The 25,687-nt window shown below is 48.3% G+C and overlaps 1 protein-coding gene across 5 annotated transcripts in view; it reads right to left on the bottom strand.

Moving 5' to 3' along the window:
* PC (pyruvate carboxylase) overlaps positions 1-25,687 on the bottom strand; it is a 93,078-nt gene that overhangs the window by 38,059 nt on the left and 29,332 nt on the right. For 2 of the 5 annotated variants that reach the window (XM_024574024.3, XM_024574029.4), the window contains one exon: positions 5,364-5,459. The exons of the other annotated variants lie outside the window; for them this stretch is intronic. The gene's annotated coding sequence lies outside the window, so the exon portion shown is untranslated. The remainder of the gene's footprint in view (positions 1-5,363; positions 5,460-25,687) is intronic. 5 annotated transcript variants of the gene reach the window in all.

The raw sequence follows: 25,687 nt of genomic DNA, 5'->3' as shown, positions 1-25,687 counted from the left end.
CTATTTCCCCACATCTCTGCCAGCTCTTCCGTCGTCAGACTCCAATTTCTGTCAGTCTCATGGGCATACAATAGTATCTTGTTTTAATTTTCATTTCCCCGCCTAGCAGTAAAATCGGATATTTTCTCATGACTGTGGAGATAATTTTAGGTTTTCTCTTTGATGAATTGCCTGTTCACATCATTTGCTCCTTTTTCTGCTGGGCTGGTTGTCATTTTCTTCCTGAATTGTACTAAGGTTTTTTTTGTTTTGGGTTTTTTTTTTTAAAATCCTCACCCGAGGACACGCTTATTGCTTTTAGAGAGAGGGGAAGAGAGGGAGAGAAAAGTTGATGTGGGAGAAACATCAATCAGTTGCCTCTCGTACATGCCCCGATTGAACCCACAACCTAGGCATGTGCCCTGACTGGGAATCGAACCCACGACCTTTTGGTTTACAGGAATGATACTCCAACCAATTGAGCCACACCAGCCAGGGCTGTCCTAAGTCTTTATGTATTGAAACATGACTCTATTCTTCCTTATACAGGTGGCAGACATGAGAAAATGTCTAGCAAGTTAGAAGAAGAGGAATGGGGAAGAAGAGGGTTGCAGAAGTAGAGGTGGGAGCACGAATAAACCCTGGAGCAAGCCGGTGGGGGGGCAGACTCTGAGGCTCAGGTCAGAGCCTGGCCTTGAACGAGATGGAGTGCCATCCCCCTCTCTGAGACCAAAGTGTCTACATGTTCTGGGACAGCCCCAATACGCAATATCCCAGTATCTGGCCACAGGCAGCTACAAGGATGTAGCTGCTTAGGTGTCACCCAACAAGGAGTCACCCAATGTACAGACTCGGTCAAGGTCTGAAATGACCAGTGGCTTTTGCACTGTGGCTCTCCAGGCTGAGAAACTCAGACAGTGTGTTCCAAGAGGCACAGCTGGAGAAGCAGCTGCCCAAGGAGACAGATCGGCAGATGGCAGGGCTTTCTGTGCACGTACAAGCTCCTTATCAGTCACTGCTGCTCCAAGAGCTGGGAATGACGAGCTCACGCTGCACCAGAGGTGGCTGAGCTTTAACCTGAAGGGAAACGTCTGGCCAGTCAGCTCAGCAAAAGATACCACACAGAAAAAGCAGTGGCATTTCCCTCTGAGGGTGTTTTAAAAGAAGTTAGTTTTCTGAATGAGTTAGTTCAGGTCAAGAGATTCTTCTGGAAGAGCAAATGTGAAACTGACTGTATAAGATTCCTTAAAAGTTTCTGTTGGGATGCTCTATCCTTGGAGAATGAGAAGCAAAGCAGGTTTCTACCTGTTCCTACAAAATGCTGTTTTCATAGTCTGTCTTTACAGAAAAATGCAAGTTAGGCATGCTTGGTGTTTAGATATTAAGTATGTTTTGCTTTACAATGTCCCATGGGTCCTGGCTGGGTAGCTCAGTCAGAGTGCTGTCCCCACATGCCAAGGTTACACACAGGTCTGATCCCCGGTCAGGGCACGTAAAAGAACCAACCAATGAATGCATAAATACGTGCAACAACAAACTGATCTCTCTCTCTCTCTCTCTCTCTCTCATTCTCTCTCTCTTTCTCTCTCTCTCACACACACACACACACAAATAGATAAAATAAAATGTACCATGGGTCAGAGATTTGGAGCCCTCAGCGCAACCTGGTAGAAAAATGTTAGCAGCAAGACCAATTACTTCAGTCTCCTCCCAAACTGCTGACTCTCTTTGTCAGCCAAGATAAAGCCATCGAGCTGAAGGCTGCAAGTTTTAGTGAATTAAAATGCAAACCATTCAGTTAAGTTCTGAATTTCAGGTAAGCAGCATTTTTTAAAAATATAAGACTATCCCACGCAATATTTGGGGCATACTGACACTACAAAATTATTTGTTGTTTATCTAAAATTAAAACTGAACTAGGCATGCTGTATTTATCTGGCAACCTCAGTGAGCCAGCAGTGCCTACGCTCTGACTGGGTCTTAGGAGAAAGGAAACGAGCGAAGAGAATTCCCAAATGCAGCCAGGGCTAACACAGACACTGGGGGTCCCACTGCGTGGGTTCAGATCAGGGCTCCACCCAGCCCCCCCAGCTCCAGGCAAGTTGCTTAACTTCTGGGCCTCAATTTCTTCACCTACCAATCAGGGATGTTAACAGTAACTGCGCACAGAGTTGTCACAAAGATCAAAGGAGTTAATGCATGGGGAGTGCTCAGAACAGTATCTGCCACATGATCAGCCTTTATTGTAAGTGTTAGTTTTTAGGGTCAGCACTGGGAGGCTGAACAGTGGGGACTGGACCTGCTTCCTATGGTCAGGGGCTGAGGCTGTGAGCGGAGGACCCCGGCCAGCCGAGGCCCAAGCGGGGCCCTGTTTTGTAGCGCAACGCGACCTGCACAGCCTACTTGATCAGAACAGACAACCTAAGAAACGGGTCCCCAGCCCAGCAGTGCCAAGTCAGCAAGGACCCCCCTTCCCCACCTCAGTAAGCCACACACACCACAGACTGGGTACAGCTCACCCGCACTGGCTGAATTGATTCTGCCTCACTCCAACTCCCTGCCCGGAGACAACCCCCCCACCCCCATTGGCAGCCTGCAGTTGGCCAGCCTGGGCGAAAGTACACCACGGAAATTGGCAAATGCTGCAATCGGGGGCCCTTTCCTCACCTCCCCGAGAGCCACTCCTGCAAAACCACCCAGACAGACGAATATGCCTTGACCCAGAGACCGGCAGTAAGGGGGGCTGGGTGATCAGCCCCCCTTACCATTTTCCCTTCTCCATTTTCCCTTCTGGCTTAGGAAACCCAAATAAAGAGGCCTCTGTTTCTTTTGTAAGGGCCTGGAGTACAGAGTGCTTAATTCAGTCAAAACAGGAGGATGAGCTAAGGAAGAAATTCATGAAGCTCTCTCTCCATGTCTTAGGGCAGTTCAGAAGCCTTTCTGCAACACTAATTAACCTGTGAGAATATCAAAATGAAAAATTTTTAATAATCTCAACAACATGAAAATTATTCTTTTGTTTTTAAGGCACTGATTTATATTGTTTCTTCTCTGAACACCTTTTCTCTTCCTCCCTCTTCCTTTCTTTTTTTGGAATTTTTAACTTTTTTTTTTCAATTACGTTTGTCATTCAACTGGAAGGAAACCTCCGCCTGCAGCCCACTCCATGCCCAGGCACCTTCTAGTTGGCTTAATTCGCACTGTAGTCGCATGGGGATCAACCCTCATTTTACTAACAGGAAAAATAAGGCTCAAAGGACCCACAGGGAGCAGCCCACCCAAGAATCAGCAAGCCTGGCCAACCCCAGAGCCCTTGTTTATTCACGAGAGTACCTGGCGTGGTACCTGGTTCGCAGTAGGGTCCCAAAAATGTTTCGCTCCAACTACAACTGAGTTGGAGTGAAGATTTTCTACCTGAGCTGGGGTCTCCCCATGCTCTGAGACCCATAAAAAGAGGCCGAGGGTGCACCTGTGCCTAGCTAGGGCACCAGGGCCAGCAGTTACAAAACACTAAGTAAGTTGCCTCACTAAGTCAGCCTTTTAGCTTACTGCATTACTCCCTGGGCCAGCTGTCTGCGTGTGTGTGCCTGCATTTTAACGGCTTGAGATATAATCCATACGCCATACAGTCAGTACACTTACGCCCCCTCCTTAATCTCAAATGCATAAAAGAACCTGCAAACTGTTATTCTCTGGAGCATTTGAGATCTGGCTCCCTGGCACGTGTCATCAGTTTGGCTCAAATAAACTCATAAAAATTCCCTACAGGGTTGGACATTTCTTACACTGACACTACTTTTTGGCTATCGTGAGCAACGCTGCTATGGACGTTTGTGTAGAAGTCTTTGGGCGGTCGTGTGTTTTCTCATTTCTCGTGCGCGCTCGTTTGGGAGTGACACTGCTGGACCATCCGGTCACTCTGTGTTTAACTGCGCGAGGACCTGGAGGACTGCTCTGCACAGCAGCTGCTCACCAGCACAGCCCACCAGCACTCACGTCTCTCCGATTAGCCAGCCTCGGGGCTATCCAGTGGCATCTCGTTGTAGTTTTGATTGACATTTCCCTGATGGCTAATGGCATTGAGCATATTTTCATGTGCTTACTGACCATTCGTTTATCTTCTTTGAGAAATAGCTATTCAAATCTTTTACCCATTTTAAAATTGGATTATGATGATTATTTTTTTAATCCTCGCCTGAGGATGTGTTTTGATTTTAGAGAAAGAATGGGGAGGGGAGAGAGAGAGAGAGAGAGAAACATAGATCAGTTGCCTCCCACACACACCCTACCCAGGGAGTTGGCCCACAACCCAGGCATCGTGCCCTGACTGGGAATCGAATCAGCGACCTTTCTCTCTGCTGGACATCGCCCTGCCTGAGCCACGCTAGTCAGGGCCATTGTGTAACTGTCTTGATTGCTGCAGCTTTGTAGTAAGTTTTGAAATCGGGAAGTGTGAGTTCTCCAACTGTGTTCTTTTTCAAGATTCTTTTGGCCCCCTTGCATTTATTTCCATATAAATTTTAGAACCATCTTGTCAATTTCTGGAGATAAAGGCAACTGGGACTGTGACAAGGATTGCATTGAATCTGCAGACCAAACTGCGGAGTGCTGCCATTCAACAATATTAAGTCTCCTCCCCTGACTGGTGTGTGGCGCAGTGGGTTGGGTGTTGTCCCACAGATCGAAGAGTCACCGGTTCATTTCCAGGTCAGGGCACATGCCTGGGTTGTGGGCCAGGTCCCCGGTTGGGGGTGTGTAAGAGGCAACCAATCCATGTTTCTCTTCCTCTCTTCCCCTCTCTCTAAAAATAAATAAATAAAATCTTTAACAAAAATATTAAGCCTTCTGACCCACAAACATGGAGATTCCATTTCTTTAGGGCTTCTTTCATTTTTTCTCAGCAGTTTTATAGTTTTCAGAGCATAACTTTTACACTTCCTTTGTTAAATTTATTTCTAAGTATTTTGTTCCTCTCGATGCTGTTGTAAATATGATTTTCATTTTCAGTTTGTTCACTGCTACTACATAGTACACCTGATTTTTGTAAATTGATATTTGTCCTGCAACCTTGCTGAACTCCCTTATTAGCTCTAATAGATTTTTAGTGAATTCCTTAGCTTTTCCTATACGAGATCAAGTCTGCTGCGAACAAACATGCTTTTACTTCTTGCTTTCCAATCTGTATTCCTTTCACTCCATTATCTCCCTTAATTGCCCTAGATAACCAAGTGTGAAGCAGGTGACTGATTTTAATTGGGAGGTGATTTTGATTGCTGCCAGTGACTGCTTTAAACCACACTATCTCCTTTAATTATCAGAAACTTTGTAAGGCAGGTGTTATGGCCACAGCTTTGTAAGTGAGGAAACAAACTTAGGATAAATACCTTGACCACAGTCTCAAAGCTCAAAGGCACTCATACTCTGGTTGGCTCATGGTTCCGAACTGGGCCTTAGACCCTGTCCTGCTTCCCAGGAACCACCTGTGGGTAGATTGAAGATCTATGAGCCAACACTAGTTAACAGCCTCTCTTCCCTACCAGCCTCCATCTACTCCTCCTCAACCCTCCAGCTTGCCCCTGGCCAATCCCAGGCCTTTGATCACCATGTGAAGGGCCTCCTGCCCCTCCAGCTGGACCAGGGTCACACCCAAGTCTTGTCCCCTCTCTAACACAGCCCTTCCTCATCACGGTCACGCTGCCCATCCTTGGAGGGAGACCAAATGGGTACCCCACAGAGTGGAGCAAAAACTTCCCCTGGGGTGTTCTGGGACTCTGCAGAAATGACCAGGGGCTCCCAGACTCACGCTGGCCTGTGTCCTGAAGTGCACACCCACGGGGGAGAGGAGTGGGGTGGCCTGCAGGGAGCTCTGGCAACAGCCCTGAGCAGGCTGACCAGCCAAGCCTCACTTCTGTGCTCACCAGTAGCAGGGGGTGTGTTCGTTTGAATAGAACAGTTTTTCCTCAATCGGGAGAAGTTAGATTGCTGCACATTCCCTGGGGAGGGGAAAGCACCCCAGCTGAGAACTTCAGACCTCACGGGGAAACTGGGTTTGGACGGACGTGGTAAGTTCATTACAAAAACCCCAGGTGACAAACTGCCTTTCCCATCTTCACAGTCCCAACCCCAAGGGCAAGTACACAAGGCTGCCTGCCCAGTGCCACCTGCTCCTGTCTGGAGGAAGAGGTGGTGTCGTATAATAATAGTGAAAACAATCGTTAACAATAGTTACTCGTGTCTGTTAAGTGCCAGGCCCTGGACAAGGCACCACCCAGGTCACCTTCCCAACACGTGTAATGTGGGTATTACACTATATGACAGCTTTATTGCACCATCACTTGTATGTTATAATTATATTTTTATGGTTCTCTGCAGTTGATAAGGTACTTTAATAGATGCTCTCGTATGCTGCTCACAGCAACCTTGATGGGTAGGAAAGGCAGGATTGTCTTCATTTTACAGATAAGGAAAATGGGGCTTTCCAGCCCCATCTGCTTTCCTCCTGCCACATACCCCAGCATCACTTACAGAACTCCTCGCTTTCCTGCAGGGTAAAGGGAAGGATAAAGGGAAAAGCAGTCAGAGTCCTGGGGGGCAGGGGATGATAGAGTGCCACAGAGGGCGGCCTTGGAGAGGAAGTGGGGACCGTATGTCCCATCTGCTGCTGTGGACCCTACGCTGCTGTGATACCATGGAAAGGGCAAGGCCTTAGAGTTGGAAAAGTCAGGTTCAAATTCCACCGCTGCCGCCATCTGGCCATATGACCTTGGGAATCACTCTGCCTCTCTGCATCTCTGCGATGTTGTGATCTTTAAGAAATACGAGGTCTGTCCAGAAAGTATGCAGCCATGTACTATGAAAAATAGAGGCATTTATTGAAAAAGATACAAAAAACATTGTACATAAGACAATGATGCCTCAGTCCTCTTCAAAGTAGGCACCTTGGGACCTCACACGGTTTCCCCAGCGTGGTGACCTTCTGGAAGAAGTCTGGTTCGTCGGCAGCAGTTTGAATCAAGTCATTAGCAACTGTAGCACGAGGCTCCTTCTGCTGTGGTAGCAGAAGCCACAGAAAGAATTTTGCCATAACACGCTTCATGCCAAGATCCCGTGTCAAAATCCCGAACACAGTAGTTTTTGGAATCCCCAGGTCAGCTTCTGGTTCTCTCACTGACAGTCGCCGATCTTTGTTGATTGCAGCCCGTACATATTCTCAGGTGTTCTGCTTGTTGCAGGCCTTCCAGAACGTGGATCACTTACAACAGATTCTCGACCATCTTTGAAGTGTTCATGCCACACTTTTATTTGTGCTGCACTCATTGCATCGTCCCTTAAAGCCTTCAGAATCATCCAAACAGTTTAAGCTTAATGCAAAATCTGATGCAGATTCGTTGCTCTACTCGCTCAGTCATTCTGAACGCAATGGCCCTGTGCTCACTTAACAACATCTACCGCCCCCACTGACTAGTAGAGTTATCATTGTTCACGCATGCGCATTCCAGTCCACTCCCCTTGGCTGGCAGGTTACCTCAAAGTGGCACAAACCATTTTTGTTATATTAACAATGGCTGGACTTTTCCCAAACAGACCATATATATATCTATATCTATATAAATAAATTTGGTTTTTGTCCCTGACACAGAGCTCCTAAAACCCTTATAATTTCCTGAGGGTAGGGGAGATGGGGGAATCTTTTGTTGTTCATAATAAGCCCCTTTCAAACACACCTGAGTTTGTGCTAAAGCGATGACTCCTGCTGGGTCCCTATGTAGCTTCAGGATGGGGGCTGGGTGGGAGAGAAACCAACCTTGAGATTAGAGGGTTGGGCAGGGCAGGGCTGGAGATTGAGTTAACCACCAACGGCAGAGGTTTCAATCAATCTTGCCTACACAGTGGAGCCTCCATAAGAACTCTGAACAACAGGGTTCAGAGAGCCAGGCTGGTAAATGCATCCGTGTGCTGGGAGAGTGGCACACCCCAACTCCCTGGGACAGGAGCTGCTGCACTGGGGGCCCTCCCACACCTCGCCCTATGCACCTCTTCCTCTGGCTGCTCATCTGTATCCCTTACAATACACTGTAATAAGAAATAACACACTTTGAGTTCTGTGAGCTGTTCCAGCAAATCACCAAAATTGAGGAAGGGATCACGGGAGTCTCCGGTTTAGAGGCGATTGGTCAGAAGTTCGGGAGGGAGGCCGGACCTGCCATTGGCATCTGAAGTGGGGGGCAGCCTGCGGGGCTGAGCCCTTCACCTGTGGGGTCTGCACTCACTCTTGAGTAGTTGGTGTCAGAACTGAATTGAATTGTAGGACAACCAGCTGGTGTCCACAGAGAATGGAAGAATTGGTTGGTGTGAGGAAAATCCCCACATATTTGATGTCAGAAGTGTTATTAAAAAACAGTTAAGAACTTGTTAGCCCAGCTATAAAATGTCTTCATCCTCCAGCACAGAAGGCTGACCATTAAGCAACCTGTTGTGTGTGAAAATTCAGACTGTCGCTTCAGCTTCATAAGCTGTAAGCCACAACACCGTGCAAGGACCAGGCTCAGATCTCACCCACAGCCATCCAGTGTTTATGGAGTGCCTAAGGCCCCCTACACACAGAGGGACAGAGGGACAGAGGGTAATATAAAACATGGCCTCTGCCTTCAAGAAACTTTTTATCTGGTGAGGAGACAAGACTAGCACACCCAAAACATAAGGAATATTGAATGCCTACTACATGCAAAGAAACTGCTTTGAGAGAAAAAGGACATGGGGCAGTGTGAGTAATCAAGGAGAGCAAAGTGGAGCATTGTGGGGGAGGGCACTTGGCCTGGGCCCAGAGGAAGAGTCCCGGCACCCAGGGTGTTAGCACCTGCTCGGTGAGTGGACAGGCAGTGGAGGGAACAGCAAGGGTCAGCGGTCTTCTCCCTGCAAACATGGTCTGGCTTGACTGGTCTAGGGTCAGGGTCAGGTGGCACAAAGTAGATGCTGATCAGCCGGGAAGTCTGGTGTGGAACCGGTGGCAAGTGAAGTTGGAAAGGTTTAGTGCAATGCTAGACGGAGAAAAAGTCCTCGCTCACTCCCTCATTCATTTACTCATTCACTCGATATTAACCGAGGCTTTGCATGTGCCAGGTTCCAGAGACACAGCTGAACAAGAGAGAAGAGGTCCTGTCCTCACGAACCGACATTTCGCTCTAGTCAGAAGGAGACCAAGTGCACAAGCAAGATTATTCCAGATCCTCCCAGATTAGTAAATGCTGATTGTCTCTGTGCCTCAGATGCCGTTCTGATGACAACTGTCACTTAGAGACAGGACAGAGAACAAAGCCACGGGAGCCTAATCCCTCCATCCCTGGTCCAGAACATTAGGGAGAAAGGCACATTCCTTACTGACATTGGGGACAATGCAGAGGGAAACGTCTGTTCCTTCCTCTCACCTGTCCCTGGAACGACACATGCGCACAGCCAGTTTCTTCCTTCTTGAATTCCTATCTCATGACTGGGAAGAGTTTGGCTTGTTTGCAGTTGAAGATAAGAACCAGAGCCATGTGGGGCCCTTATCAGTTTTCTCCTCCTCTGAACTGAGTGAAAGGTTTTCTTCTGAGCAAAGGGTAGAAGTTCTCGCCTTTTAGATCTGAGCAGCGAGTCCTGCTCAAGTGCCAGAAACCTGGTTTCCCACAAGGCAAGCAGTTACATGGTTTCCCTTCACTGCTGTCTAGGATTCAATCACAAACTCACATCTCGGGGAGAGCTGATCTTAGCCCTTCAATTTCCCAGATTCCTTACAAGGGCACATGTTACCTATTGGCTCTTGTAAGCCATTGGCCTGGTATGACTGTTAGCAAGGTTTTTACATGCTTGCTTGACCGCCACCCAGATGACTTAATTTAATGTGGGGTTATCCCAGCCACTATGCCAGTCAAGAACAGGCCTCTCCCGAGGGAAAGAGAGGCCTTCCTGCTCTGCAGCTCCAGAGCACTTCGTCAAGGCCCCAGATGGCCTGGACGCTGAAGCACAGCACGTAGGGAACCCTGGGCCCCTGGCCTGGGGCTAGACTCAGAGCAGACCCTTCCCTGACCCCTGGCAGCACCACCATTTCCATGAGACCCCAGTCAAGGGAACCACGTGACCTGTCCCCAACTGTCACCACCACACCGAGGCATTCTGGGCCAGAGCTGGGGCCCCGGCCCATCTTCCTCTGCCTCCAATGTCTCAGGCAGAACCCGTTTTCATCGTCAGTTAGGGTTTGCTACCTTGGGCTCCTCAGCTTTGCCCATCCCTGACCAGGACCATCCCCAAAGGCCTGTGAGCACTGATCCCCGCCCCTGGGCTCCTGTCTCTAAGGACTTTCCCAGAATCCCTCTGCCCTCTCCTTTCCAAAATAATACTAGAAGGCTACCAGGTTCCAGAGGGAAGAGAAACAATGGCCACGGTGCAGGCACCCCACCAGGACCATGTGCTTCAAGAGGCCTCGGAAAGGCGGTCCTCTTATCGTGGCAGCTGGTCTGCAGAGTTCCAGCGACACTGCGCTGCTCTGGGTGCCAGGAAGCCCTGAGCTGGGGCCTCTGCCCACTGCCTGTTTACGATCGAAGTTTAGCTTAGGCCTCTGTCAATGACTTTCCAGAGCTGCCCTCTCCCCTACTCAGCTCAGAGGACAGGCAGGCTGTTTGTGAGCCAATCTCCGGTTCAGGGGTAGACCTTGAACAGACTGTTTGAGGGAAGAACACATAACAAAACCAGGTCAAGGGTGAGCTGGGAGGGGGTGGTCAAAAGTCACTGCCCATGGATTCTGGTGGAAGCATGAAAGGGCAGTGGTGTCTGGGTTTTACAAAGGAAGGGGGGCCAGGACCAGGGAGGGAGAACCAGCCAGGAGAAAGCTTCTGGCCTAAGAAAAGGAGCAGAGGATCCAATGGGAGAAGAAAAAATGAGTCTAATGTCTCCCTCTTCCTGCTGAGACCTTGCTATACCTGAAGATGTCCCCTGGGGAACTGGTGACACAGTGGTGCTTTCTCCCCATGGGGCCAGAAGACTGGACTCCTCATGAGGGGACATGTTACCTAGTGGCTCTTATGAGCCACTGGCCTGGTATGACTTCATTAGCAAGGTTTTTAAATGCTTGAATGTACTGTTAAACGCACCCAGATCAATTCGTTTAATGTGGTGTTATATCAACCACCACGCCAGTGGAGAATAGGAATAGAGTTCCACCCACCGGGCGCCACCCCACTATCGCTGAAACAAGCAACAAACCAGGCTGAGCTCTGACAGGAGTTCTTGGAGACAAGCAGTAACTCACTGTTGTATCTTTGCTCAGCTTCCAGAACCCAAGGTTAATTAGTCAGAGAGGGCTCCCTGGTTCACACGCTCACCATCCACAAGGCAGGTGGGACCAGGGAAGCAGGTGGGCGTGGGCTGAGCTGGCCAATGAAATTCGGGCCCCTGATGGGGCAGAGGGCCTAAGTTGGGAGGAGGTCGGTCAGAGTGCCCCGGTGCCTCCAGGAGACCCACGAGTTAAATGAAAACTCAGTGTGGAAGGGAATTTGTGCTCTCCTCCCGGGTCCAGGATGCTGACCTGCACAGGTACTTCTGATTCCACCTTTTCTCCATCTTTCTCCAGAGCTAACAAGCAGCTTCCTGCTTCCTCTCTAGCCCACCAAGGAAGGATGCTATCCACAAATAAACCCTGACAAGGGCAGACAGGGAAGATCCCTGAAGGTGAGGACAGAGTGACACCCACTGGAGGCACTGCCTGGGATTAGGAAGGACGCGGGTTGGCTGGGACACTGAGGTGAACGAAGGACCAGCATAGACTCCCTGTTTGTGGCACCCTGCCTTCTGAGCTGGGGCTAGCCTTGTCCTCCTCCCGCATCAGGACAGTCACCTGGTGCTTCTTCCCTGCTGGAGGCAGAGAGGTGCCACTGACTCCCACATCTGCTTAGAGGCTGGCCGTCTGGCTGGTGCCCGTTGGGTGGGTGAGCTGGAGGGCATGGTCAGCACAGGGCCGGCAACAGGCCTCAGCCTCATCCAGGAGTGAGGACAGGAGCATGAATGGTCTGAGGGACATTTCTACAGCATAGACTTCAGTTCGTTTTTTCAAGCATTTTCCATACCTTACCTTGCTCTCCCTATACCACTGGGAGGAAGCCAGGAGAGGGACATTGATCCCCACTGACGGAGTGGAGGTGAAACCCTCAGGACCCTGGTGCGGAAAACAGAGTACCCCAGGTTCCGATCCAAGAGGGGAAGTCCTAGTCTACTTAGGAAAAGGTATGTGCTCTGGGTGAAAAACCTGGGCAGGAATTTGTTGAAATCAGGAAGGATTGGGACACTTCACTAGACGCTCTGGATATGCCAGTGATGCATGGGTTACAGAGGAGGGGTGACACCAGGTTCTCACGGAGGATAAGCCAGGCGTGAGAGAAGAACAGGATTCTGGAGTGAGACAGACCTGGATTTTTCCTTAGATCTGCTCTGTGTGACCTGGGTAAGTCACTTTACCTCCAAGTCTCAATTTTGTCATTTGTACACTGGGGATTAACCACACATACCTTGCAGGCTTGTTCGTGAGAGCTCAGTGGATCTGATTATTATGAATAACCAGTTTCTATTTCCAAATATTCCCAGTTTTTCTCATAAAAGTAGAACATTCCTCATGAGAGAGGTAGGCAGACTGGAAGAAGAAATATACCCTAATATTCCACTGCTTCTCCAACCTCTGTTAAACTCCCAACACTGAAGAGCTTGACAAAAGAAGGACAAGGGTAGGGAGAGCCTGGTGGCCAAACAGGCTCAGACGGTTGGGCGCACACTCCTTTCCCCACAATCTCCTCCTGGACAATTTCTGGCAGCCCAGAAGCGCTGTGAAACTGGGTACCTTTCCCCTCATGGTACTTGGCATGTGGGACGAGATCAAGGAAGCCAGTCACCTAGCATTGAGCAAGATTAGCCCCAAGAAGTGCAGAGCCCTGTGTTCTGAGAGGAAAGAGGATTTGAGGGGACATAGGTCTTTGCTTGGATTTCCCCAGAGCCAGAGAGGACTGGCAACAACTTTGAGAGGCACTGGTGCCCATCCTCACAGACACTCCTCCTGGGCCCAGCTCTGATCATGTGTCATTTCATGGAGATCAGGAAGAACAGTAACCTTCAGAACAGGTGCCTTTACTCCTCCTCCAGATTAAAAGTTGCGTGAGAACTGGCCCACGTCTTACTCGGCTCTGCCTGTAGTGGGCATTTCACAGATTGTTACAGGACTAGACCAAAAATATCATCGCCAGCAGCAGCAACAGCAGCGCCATATGTTCTGTTTAGCCCAGTGCAGCCCGCCTAGGGCTCATCAGCAGTGGGACAAAGCGACTGAGGCTTGGTCCTGCCCTTGAGGCACTCGGGGTCAGGGAAGTCATGAGACATCTAAACAAAGAAGTTGCCCTGGCTAGTGTGGCTCAGTGGATTGGGCACCAGCCTGCAAACCACAAGGTTGCAGGTTCGATTCCCAGTCAGGGCACATGCTTGGGTTGTGGACCAGGCCCTTAGTGGGGGGTGTGTGAGAGGCAACAACACATTGATGTTTCTCTCTCTCCCTTCCCTTCTGTCTAAAAATAAATAAAATCTAAAAAAAAGAAAAAAAAAGTGAAATGAATTATACAGCACAGTGTGGTGATTATAGTTAACAATACTGTATTTTATATTTGCAATTTGCTAAGAGAGTAGATCTTAAAAGTTCTAATCGCAAGGAAACAAAGAAACTATGTGAGGTGATGGATGTTATCTAGACTTATTACGGTGATCATTTATCAATACATATGAATATCAAATCATTACGTTATACATCTGAAACTAACATAAAGTTATATGTCAACTATTTGTCAATTTAAAAAATAAAAATAAAAAAGAAGTGAAATGAAGTGTGGTGGGTACTACCATAAAGAAATAAGCAGGTAGGGTAAGGGGCCTGAGAAGCAGCTGCCAGCTCTAAGCCGGGGGTGGGAGCAGAGGAGCTGGGTGCCAGGAAAAGCATCGCATACGGCTGACAGAGGAGGAGGGGGCTGACAAGTGGACTGGCGGGGAAGGCGGAAGGGGAGGCGCTCCAGGGAGACGGAGAGGTGGGATGGGGACACCACCAGGCTTTGTGTGTTCGCAGTCGTGTGTAGCTTAGTGTGGCTGAGGCACCAGCTGCTAGAACAAAGCTGGGGAGAAAGGCAAACTCCGCCCCCCACACACATCATAGAGAGTGCCGTCAACTGTGTCACTGTTTTCAACGTAAGCAGAACATCCAGCATCACCGAATGCAGCAATGAACTTTCTGCGCAGTTGTGAAATACTGCCAAGGCCACCAGTTACTACTACTGCATAGTTGTTTTCTTTATCTTAGGGAACTAGAAATGAGGGAGGGAGGGAGGGTCTGGCCCAGGTAAGCTGAAGGCAAGTCACTCACTGCTGTTCTGGTACATGTGCCACCCAGCTGTGGCAACAGCATTGTTGACTCTGGGGAGGACAGACAGTAGACCAGACTTGCTGTCAGTGACTCCAAGCAGTAGGTACATCGGGTTACACTCAGCTCCAAGGGGAGGACATGGCCAATAAGAGGCAGATCTTGCATCTGTCCCTACCTCTCATCTCACACCATCAGGGCAGCGGGATCCCTCAAATTAATGGCCTTGGTATCCTATTCTTCTCAATTACCCCAAACCCAGCCACAGAGGCCTTGAGGGTCTATGACCTCTATGGAGCAAAGCAGGCAGGTGGAATGTCTTTCATCTCTTCAAAAAGCTTATAAAGAATATCCACTGGGTAACAGAAAAGATGCTAAGTGCTATAGAAAAACGGAGAGAGCGTGACAGTCCCTACATTTAAAAAATTCACTTCTTTGGACGGTGTAAGCAAGACCAACATGTGGCAAAATAACTGCCACCATCAGCCACTCCCCGCAGGACAATGCCGCAAGTATGGGAACACGTGGGCTGTTTCCAGGCCTCTGTTGTCTCTCCATGACCCCCCAGACAGATGCAACAAGCCCACCACTTTGAGATACCAGCTCCAGGCCAATGAGAAAATGCTTCTGGATTGACCCAACCCAACCCAACCCCAGTGTCGACGAGCCTCACAATTTCCAAGAATGGCCCCATTCCCTTCCTCCTCCCCACAGCTCCCCTCTTCCAGCAAGAGCTTCAGCTTTGAGAACTGTGTTGAAATGCAGCTCCCACACGGAATTCACGCTTTGACTTGGGAGTTTGCCTGACCCTGTGAACATTAGTTTCCTGATCAACAAAAGGCAGGACCTGAGCCATCTTGTGGACTTGTTCTAAGAACTCAATGGGGCCATAAATTTCTGAAACACCTAGGAGTCCAGCACATTACAGGTGCCCAGAGAAGGACCCCAATGGTCAGCCCTTGTGATATCAGCCTTAATCCTTCTCTCTTTCCATGGTGCCCTCAATATGACAACATAAGACAGGGGCTCACTATAAGACAGGTAGGGAGGCACACAGACACAATGGGGGAGGGGGCACATAAACAGAGTCAGTCCCATGCAGGATGATGAGTGGGAGGCGCGGCAGGCTATGACTCAGAAAATCCCTGTCCTACCTCTGTTACCGTTAACGATGCATTCTGGGCTTTGGTTTCTTCAACCATTATGCCAAGGATAATAATGACCAGGCATTCTTCACAAGAGCAGTGTGGACAAAAAATAAACCATAAAATCTTTACCGCAGTGCACGGTGCTACTCAAGTGCCAGGCCCCACGAAGGCAGCCTAGACAAGAAGGAAAGAGGCCCTGGCCAGCTCGCTCAGTTGGTTATAGTGTAGTCCTGATACACCAAGATTGTAGGTTTAGTCACCAGTCAGGCCGCATGCAAGAAACCACCAATATATGCATACATAAGTGGGACGACAAAGCGATGTTTCTTCGCTCTCTCCTCCCTTGTTCCTCCCACTCCCTCTCTAAAATCAATTAAAAAAAAAAAAAAAGGAGCAAGGAACAGGGGTTAGACACATAAAGTCAAATCGATATATAATAAGACACACATCAAAATAATGATACACTGAGAAACAAATTTAAGAAAAAAGTACAAGACTGGTACACTGAAAACTATAAAATATCACTAAAAATTTGTATGTATTTATTTTAGAGAGAGGGGAAGGAGGGAGAAAGAGAAGGAGATTAACATCCATCAGTTGCCTGTCATCTGTGCCTCTACCTGAGACCGAACCCACGACCATACATGTGTCCTGACCAGAAATTGAACCACAGACCCTTTGCTTTGCAGGATGACATCAAACCAACTGAGCTACACTGGTCAGGGCCTACTGAAAGAATTGAAAGACTTAAACTCAACCTCATGTTCATTCATCGGACACTTAATATTGTTAAGAAGGCAATTCTTCCAAAATTGATCTACAGATTCAATACAATCCCTATAAAAAGTTGCAGCTTCCTTTGTTTGCAGAAATAGACAAGATGATCCTAAAATTCACATGGGAATACAAAGGAAGAGGACAGCCAAAAGAATCTTGAAAAAGAAGAACATGGTTGGAGGACTCACACTCGCCAATTTCAAAACTCACTACAAAGCTGTAGTAATCAAGACGGCATGGCACTGGGATACGAATAGACATATGGATCAAAACAATAGACTTGAGAGCCCAGAAACCCCTCACATTTGTAGTCAGTTGATCTTCAATAAGTTGCTACAATTCAACCAATGTTGCTGAAACAACTGGATAGCCACAAGAAAAAGAGTGAAGTTGGACCCCTACCCCATGCCATTTACAGAATCCACACAATGGATTAAAGACTTAAATGTAAAGGCCAAAACTATAAAACTCTTAGAATAAAATATAAATTTTTGTGGCATTGGATTAGGCAATGCTTCCTTAGCTGTGAAAGCAAAAGAACACACAACCGAAGAAAACATAAATTGGCTTCATCAAAATAAAAGCTTTTGTGCTTCCAAGGACATCAGCAAAAAAGTGAAAAGACAATGCACCAGGATGGGAGAAAAGTTTTGCAAATCATATAATCTGATAAGGAACTAATATCCAGAATATATTTAAAAAACTCTTACAACTTAACTACAAAAAAACACAAACAACCCAGTTAAAAATAGGCAAAAGATTTAAATAGACATTTCTCCAAAGAAGACATACAAATAAGTGGCCAATAAGCACATGAAAAGATGCTCAACATCATTAGTCACTAGGGAAATGCTTTACACCCACCAGGTAAATGAGATACTGCTTTACACCCACCAGGGTGGCTGAAATCGAAAAGATAGACATTGACAAGTATTGGTGAGGATGTGGAGAAACCGGAATCCTCCTACACTGCTGGTGGGAAACTAAAATGGTGCAGCCTCTTTGGTGAAGTATTTTATTTAGAATTCCTCAAAGGACAAAATACAGAGTTATCGTATGACCCAGGTCCTAGATGCACACACAAGAGAAATGAAAACACACGCCCACACAAAAACGTGTATATAAATGATTAGAGCAACATTGTTCGTAACAACCAAAAAGTGGAAACAACTCGAATGTGCAACTGATAGACAAGCAAACTGTGGTCTAGCCATACAGTGGAATATTATTCAGCCATAAAAAATAAAGTACTGTTACTTGATACGAGATGGATGAATCTTGACCAATTCCTAATTTTTTTAATCTGCACACAAAAGGCCACCTACTGTATGATCTCATTTATATGGAATTTCTAGACTAGGCAAACCCATAAAGACCAAAGTAGATTAGTCGTGGACAGGGCTGGGGTGGAAGGATAATAGATGGTGACTGCTAATGGGCACAGGATTTCATTTTGGGATGATGAGAACGTTCTGGAGTTATACTGGTGATGGTTGTACAACACTGTGAATAGTGCATGAATTATATCTCAATAAAGCTGTCATAAAATACATTTTAAAAGTAATGCGTATTAAAGTTTTTTGAAAAGTTAAAATCCTTGTAAAAAATCAAAGGTTTTTGTGTTTGCTTTTTAACCATCAATTAGCAGTCTACATGCTTCTTGACCTATAAGCTTACTAGAAGAGAATCTCCTAGTAAAGGAAGGACTTTCTGCAGGCAGAGCAAGTTCAGTGCTGGGTTATTCCTGGATGTGGTACCCTCATTTATTTTTAAGTATATTTTATTGATTATACTATTACAATCGTTCCATTTTTTTTTCTCCATTATACCCCTCTTCCCTGTAACTTGCTTTGCTCCAGCACTCCCCCACACCTGCCCCCCTTAACTCATGGACATGGGTCACACGTATAAGTTCTTCGTTTCTCCATTTCCTACACTATTCTTAACCTCCTCTGTGTATTTTGAACCTACCAATTATGTTTCTTATTCCCTGTACCTTTTCCTCCATTCTCCCCCCTTCCCTTCCCTGCTGATAACCCTCCATGTGATGTCCACTTCTGTGTTTGTTTCCATTCTAGTTGTTTGCTTAGTATTTTTTTGTTTTGTTTTGTGTTTGATAGTTGTGAGTTTGTTGTCATTTTACTGTTCATTGTTTTGATCTTCTTTTTCTCAGATAAATCCCTTTAACATCTCATATAATAAGGGATTGGTGATGATAAACTCCTTTACCTTGACCTTATCTGGGAAGCACTTTGTCTGCCCTCCCACTCTAAATGATAGCTTTGCTGGATAGAGTCATCTTGGATGCAGGTCCTTGCTTTTCGTGACTTTGAATACTTCTTCCCAGCCCCTTCTTGCCTGTAAGGTTTCTTTTGATGGTACCCTCATTTTTATCTATTAGTTTGTTTTAAAATAAATCTATACCAGGTTAACATATTTAATAAAACCTAACTATATTTTTAAAACTTAGTGAGAAGCAGAATTGTCTTATGTTTTTGCAAATCTCTTTAAGGTCCAGCTTAAGATACCGGATTCTTATATCTGCATTTCTGTGTGGTCTGTTGTGATAAGTTATGTTTAGGAAGACAGTCTGGCCTCGCTCACACGGTTGTAAAAGTGAGGACTATTTTAATAGTCTTTTCAGACAACGGTGGATACTCCTGTTTGATACTGCACAAAAATAGTAGTTAATTATAATGTAGAATAGAAAACCCTATGAACTTTTAACATATGCTGTTATGTTAAAATCTATTGGCCTTTCTTGAATTGTAAAAGGGCCTTTTACCCAACATGATTTTGTGACCCACATACTGGTCATTTGGAAATTATCGGTTCACTGGGCTATGTTGGTCTTCAAGGTGTTTTCACACCGCATCATAAAACACCAAGATAGCGCACGTGTTATTTCACCACCAACCTCATCAGAAAAGTGTTGACAAGCTGTCCAGCTCACAATGAGGGATAAAACCTTGCCAAAATTCTAATTTTTGCTCAAGAGCTCCAATTTCACCATTGGGGACAGATACTATGAGCAGTGTTCTTTGAAGCAACAGGTTCAGCTACATTCACTTTAGGGAAAATATCCCTTGGATACCCGTCTGAATAACCACAGCTGCCTGCCAGTTGTCCTTTCAAGCAAAAACAAGTGTCCCCTGAACAAGCAACCAGCTCGGCTTGCAACTGCAACGAGCCCAGAGGTAATTTTTCTCCAGCCGACCACTGTAGCTGGGCCTGGGCACTGGTCACTTCCCATGGCATCGCTCAGATCACTGAAGATGCGGAGAGTTAACAAAATGAGTCCCTTTTACTGCTTCAGGGCCAGTCTGACGGAAGCTGGCCGCTTTGACTGCAAGTGCACGGAGGTGGAGGGCTGGCCCAGCCGAGCGCCACGCAGGCCTGCACCTGATTCCTGTGGGGGCGCCAGCAGTTCCACTCCATCAGCGCTTCGCCCCATCCGTGCACGTGTCAGTAACAGAGGAAAAGGAGACCAGCTTCTCAGTATTGTGAGAATCTCTCTGACTCGGGGACGTCCTTGAAATGGTCTTGAGAGGCTGCAAGGGCCTGGGGACCCCACTTGAAGAGCCACTACTGGTCTAAGAAGCCCACCCCCTGCAGACTGAGGGAGGGGAAAACCAACATGAAGATAAAACCCACAGCTGTCTTCACTCAGTGACAGCAGCGGAGGTATGGAGGTGAGCGTAGAGTGGGTGCGACTCCCGTGGAGTCAGGATGGGGTGCTGACCTCAGCGCCCGGGAACCAACAGCCCTAAAGGGCCTCGGAGTTTCAGCTGACAGATTGCAGGCTGCGGTTTCACATCGAACAAGCCCTCTGCTTGTTTGCTCTCTGCGCCCACACCACCTTCCCATTCTTTGACCTCAGCACAAAAGAGGCACCTTCAATTCTTGGGGCTGTTTTCTCGCTTCCACATTGGACAGGGAGACGTGGTGAGTATGGTTGGGGAAGGAGAGCAAGAAGGCTTAAAGGAAGAGGGTAGCAAATACCATCATCTTGCCTTTGCCCAGTTGCCCCCAGACTCAGTTCACCCAGGGCAGGGGGATGTTGGGCAGCAGGGGGGGGGCGGGCGGGGGGGGAGCTTGCCCACCAATTTTCTATTTCCCACCCCATTCCCTTCCTGCCAATTCAGAGCAGGCCCAGATTCCTGCCAATTGGCTTCTTGGTTCAATGTTAACAAAGGGGCTTCTCCCTCTTTTCCTTCCCCTACAGCTAAGGTCTCTCCACAGGAAAGGCCCCTTCTCTCAGTACCTCAGTCATTACCTCCCACCCAGCAGCAACCAACGTAAGACCCAGTCGGAGCAAAGCCCTACCCTCCCAGGATATTCAGAAAGACAATGTAAAGCCAGGGTGGGATTCTCATCAGACACTAGACCGTTACAACTGCAGCAGCAGGAAAGCCTCTGGCCTGGGCAGCCAAATGCAGAAAACAAAGTGCCATTCAGGTCCCAGGGACAAACAATAGGCCCTTATCCTCTTCTCTCTGGTCCAGGCCAAGTGCTGCTAGGCAGAGCTGGAGGGCCTGATGGGTAGCCCTGGGCAGGGCTGCCCCTAGGATGTGTGATGTCCCAGGCAAATACTTTGGAGGGATCCTCTTGTCTATATAAAAAACCCGAGTCACTCAAAACTAGTGTGTCATCATTCTGGCAGCTCAGTCACATGATCTAAAAAGAAAACACTGAGACCACCAGGAGGAGCTTTTCTCCTGGAACTACACCCAGACATGGGGCCCTGGGACAACCCTGTAGGACATCTGGTTGGCCCTGAAGAGGGTAGCGTGTTGAGAGCACCCCAAAGGGGCTGATGTGATCCCAGTCAGGGTTTGGAAGGCCCAGCCAGAATGGCACTGCAGGCGGACTTCGAAGATTTGAGAGGGAGATACTCCCAAGTACTCCTCCCCGGAGCTGCAGAATCCTGGGCTGGGGCCACATGTGCCCGGGCCTTGGAGGGGAGGGGACTGGCCCAGCTGACAGAGCCACAGTGGTGGGCTTGAAAGGTTAAGAAGGCTGCCTTTGAAAAAGAAATCTAGGAACACACAGTCCAGGTAATTCTTGTTCCCTGGTCACCTAGGCAACACCAGGGCTCAGTCGCCTCCACCTGCCCCCTTCAGGGTGCCAGGGCAGTTTGTTTTGAATTTCATACCCTATCCCTGCCCAGTCTCTCCCAGCAAGTTCAACAGGTAAGCGGCCAGGAAGAAAGACACCAAGAAGACGTTGCTGGGAGTTCTCTGAGGGAAGGACGGAGCCTGCTGAAAGTACGTGTTCCACAAATGCAAGGAAAGAACAAGGCCCGGTAACCCACAAACTGATAATCCACTGCCAGCCAAGAAAGCATTTAATTCGACCTGAAACAGGCCCCGTCCCCTTGTGGCCTTTCTACCATCACCTCAATGACACCATGGGGGCGGGTTAAGAGCAGTGACACCTAGGATCCTAGGATGTGCCCACAGGAAGCAGCTTACCAGGTCAACAGACAGCTCAGGAACCCAACTCCAGCTAGGGACTGGCAGCTGCCATAGCTCTGCCAACCCTCCAAGGCAGGATAGTAAGAAGCCATGGAAACTCCTTGGCAGGTGGGATGGAGAAACTAAGACACATAGCTGATTCAAACTGGCCCTACCCAGAACCCTGACTCACCTGTTTCCCCCTCCCTTGCACGACCCCCAGGGACAACAAGGTTCTGATCAGCATCAAAAAATTTTAGGAACAAAGCCTCGGGGCTGTTGACCACAGAGATGGAGTTTGGGGCAAACTAGAGATAACATCTAGGCCTCAGTTGTGATTCAGCTCCAGGCCCAGAAAAGCAGCAAAACCAGACAAAGCGATGCTATGGCTGACATCAGGTCCAGGTGCAGATCCAGATGCAGGGACCAATTACCCCCGCCCCCCCCCCCCAGCACCATCCAATCAGTAGAGACCAGGACCCTAAAAGGACACACATGGAAGGCTGATGAACACTCTGTTGAGATCCTCCCCTGAGAACTCCCCTAAAATGCCCACCTTTAGAAAACAGATGAAAACCTTTAAGACAAAGGACCCAGCATGCATGCTGCATTTTCTTGATGCAAGGGCTCTTCTTCTGCCTGGGTAACTTGTTTCCTGAGGCCACGCAGCCCAGCAGGCGCACTTCTTCTGTCTCAGTGAGGTTCTTTTACAGGGCTAAGGCGGCTTCACCTAGGCTCACTGCTGTTGCTATGATCTTGCTTCTTCTATCTTATCCTTCCTTTGTTTCACTGTCCCCAGCTTTAATAAGCGTATTCTCAAAATCACTTGCACTTGTGTTGTGAAATCTTTCCTGCATGAAGTCAAGGACTGAGAGTCCACATCTCTGGTAACATCTCCACTCCAGGTCACAGGGAGTTTGAGTTGCTGAAACTTGCCTGTGTTCTGCCAAGATCCACACCCAGACACTGTCTGCTGGGGAGGCAGATAAATGCCCGGGGCAGGCTTCCCCTGGCCTGCCCACCGGGTTGAGGGTAAGGCACACTCCTTTCCCTCCAGCGCTCTCCTTTGCAGCACTTATCACCACTGTAATTAAACAGTAACTGGCCTTCTGCCAGGCTGCCCCAGGGGTTCCCTGCTGTGTCTCCAGCACTTAGAACACAGTGAACGCTCAAACAGTTGTGGAGCAAATGCAAGTCTTTCTCAAGTCTGCTGACCATAGAGACAGAGTGGCACCCTGAAGCTGAAGGCCAGCGGCAGATCACTCCTTGCCTGGTGACCATACAGAAACCAAGGGCTCTGGTCGTGATTCAGCCCTGCCCTTGGTAGGAGGTGCTGGGAGAGAGACAACAGGCCTCCTCAAGCCTCACTCACAGGAAGCAATTCCTTGGGAGGCAGTGCACCAAGTTCTGAGACAAATATCCTGAAGTCTCCTGCTAAAGGAACAGAGGGTGCGATATTGTAATTCGTAAGAAATACATATCTGGTCATTCAGATGACCCAGATATACTTTCCATATATATGGTTCTGGCTGGAAACCCTCAAAATTTCCCAAGTGTTGAGAGTGCCTTTTGTCGTGTTAAAGAGGTGACTTTTGGAAAGCACCTAAGGATGGGGGCTGGTTGCCAATGGAGCCAACCATGAGATTACCACCAGGGTTAGAACTTTCAGCTCCTGCCCCACTTTCCACCTCTACCTACCCCCACCACCAACCTCTCCAGGGCGGGGAGAGGGGCTGGAGGCTGAATCAGTGGCCAATGATTTAATCAGTCATGCCTATGTAATGAAGTCTCCATAAAAACCAAGAGGACAGGTCCGGAGAGCTCCAGGGCGGTGAACCTGTGGAGGTTCCGGGAGAGCAGTGTGACTGGAGAGGAGCTCTGTGTCCAGGCCCGTGTGCCTGGCCCAACCTAGACCAGGTTGGCCAGAGCACAGGTAAGAGCCTTGGCTTTGCTTGGCTTCCAAACTGTGTGTGGGGTGGGTCGGGGTGGGGAAGGGCATCTAACAGGACTGGGCCCTTAACCTGGGGACTCTGATGCTCTCTCTGGGTAGACAGTGTCAGAATTGAGTTTGTTGATGTGGGGAACTCCCTTGCCCCCACATTGGAATTGGGTCTGGGAACCCTAAACGAGGGTCATCAGGTAGAAGCCCTGGCCCAGGAGCAAGCATGGGGAAGGGAAGGCTGGTTCCAAGCCTCTGAGGCCCCAGATTTGGTTCAGTCTCCCACTTCTTTTTGGGTCCTTGCCTAAGCCATTGCTGGTGACTTCTAGTATCTTGTGCTCAATGCTAATTACCTTTCTCCCCACACTAGCTCAGTCTTTCCCTCAGTGCTCTTCATATCAGTACCTCCCCTGGGCCCCTCCCCCTCACCCCCTAAAACAAACACACCAATCTGCACTTCTTTGAGCCACCAACAGATCCTCCTGCTGGTGGGACTGGCAAGAACAAACGACCTTTGCTCCGGCCTGACCACCTCCCTGCTCTGCTCTCAATCTCCAGACTTTGCAGGGAAGGCACAGGCTCTCATGCACCTCAGCAAGACGGTCCTCACTGAGGGACCCCACCATCTGGCCCAGCATTGGGCAGGCCAGGTTCATGGCTGTGGACAGAATGCCTGTTCTGCTTGTTGCCAAGCAGTTTTATACATGCAGTCTGTGTTCCTAATGAATTTGAGAGCCTTACCTCCCAAGTGGCATTGGTGGCTAGAGGTAGAGAAGTAGCTCACCCCATTGCCAGGCCTGAGACCGTGGCCTATTCATTCTGGTATCCCAAATCTGTCACAGCAGGGGGCCAAGCAGGCACTGAGTCAATGTTTAAGGAATCAATAAATATTAGAGGGAGAGAAACAGGGCATCAGAGAATATACAGGAAATTTGGTTGCAGAACACCTAGATCCCAGGTGGGGTGCACTGTGACCTCGGGCCAATCATCTGCAAAATGATACCCCTCTAACCCCTCAGGAATGTATGTGAAAGCATTGTGCTTAGCTTACTGTAAAGACCTGGTATACATAGGTTTCCCGAGATGGCCCCTCACCTCTTCCTACCTAGGAGAAAGGAGCTCAAGGGCATGGAGAACTGATAAGCTAAGAAAAGAGGTCAGGTCTGAAATTCCAGAACTAAGCTCCCAGGAAAACTGGAGCAGGGCCAGGAGGACCATATTTTATGACGGTGGTGTGTTTGCTACCTTGCCCATGGTTCTCAGGCTTTGTCTGGTGTGTGTGAGTGTGTTTGGCCTTGGCCTGACCTAAGCTTCAAGGCACTCTGTCACCTGAACTGTCCACTGCTCTGGTGGGGATAAGAAAGTCACCGACGAGGGAAGAGTGTCTGGAAAAGTGCTGGCGTTCTGTACACTGAAGGCAACCAACGCTTTGCCACCCTGAAGCTTCCTTTTTGATATATTGACTTGATGTTTATTAAGAAATAAAACTCAAAGAATCTTGGACCCTCCCCCCTCCGGTTTTGCCCAAGAGGTCCCGAATGAAAAACCTGCTTGGGGAAGGAGACCTTAGGGTGTTCACCTGAGCTTAACTGGAACTAAGTACGGCAGTGCGAGAGGGCTTCAGGCGGGGGCCTGTCAGCTGGATGCCCGCTGTGCCCGTTGTTTCTGGCTTGCCCAGCAAGAACCTTCCCGCCACATGTGGCCCACAGTCCAGCTACCTGTAAATCACTGGCTCTCACTTCCGAAATCTGACACCCCGTTTCCCCACCAACCCCCTTTCCTCCTTTATCCAAAATGTCTTACATACTCAGTGTTTCCTCACGATCTTTGTAATATGCATGCCTCTGTGCATTCCCCATGCACGTTAACAGGGGATTTCTCCTGTTAACCTGTCTGTTAACTTGATTCTTACCCCAGCTAGAAGAACTTAGAAGGTGGGAGGAAAAGTATTGATTTTTTTTAGCCCTCACAA

Source organism: Desmodus rotundus, chromosome 5 (genome assembly GCF_022682495.2).
Source record: "Desmodus rotundus isolate HL8 chromosome 5, HLdesRot8A.1, whole genome shotgun sequence".
NCBI lineage: Eukaryota > Metazoa > Chordata > Mammalia > Chiroptera > Phyllostomidae > Desmodus > Desmodus rotundus.
The sequence above is the reverse complement of the archived record's forward strand: the minus strand, read 5'-3'. Positions and strand labels throughout refer to the sequence as shown.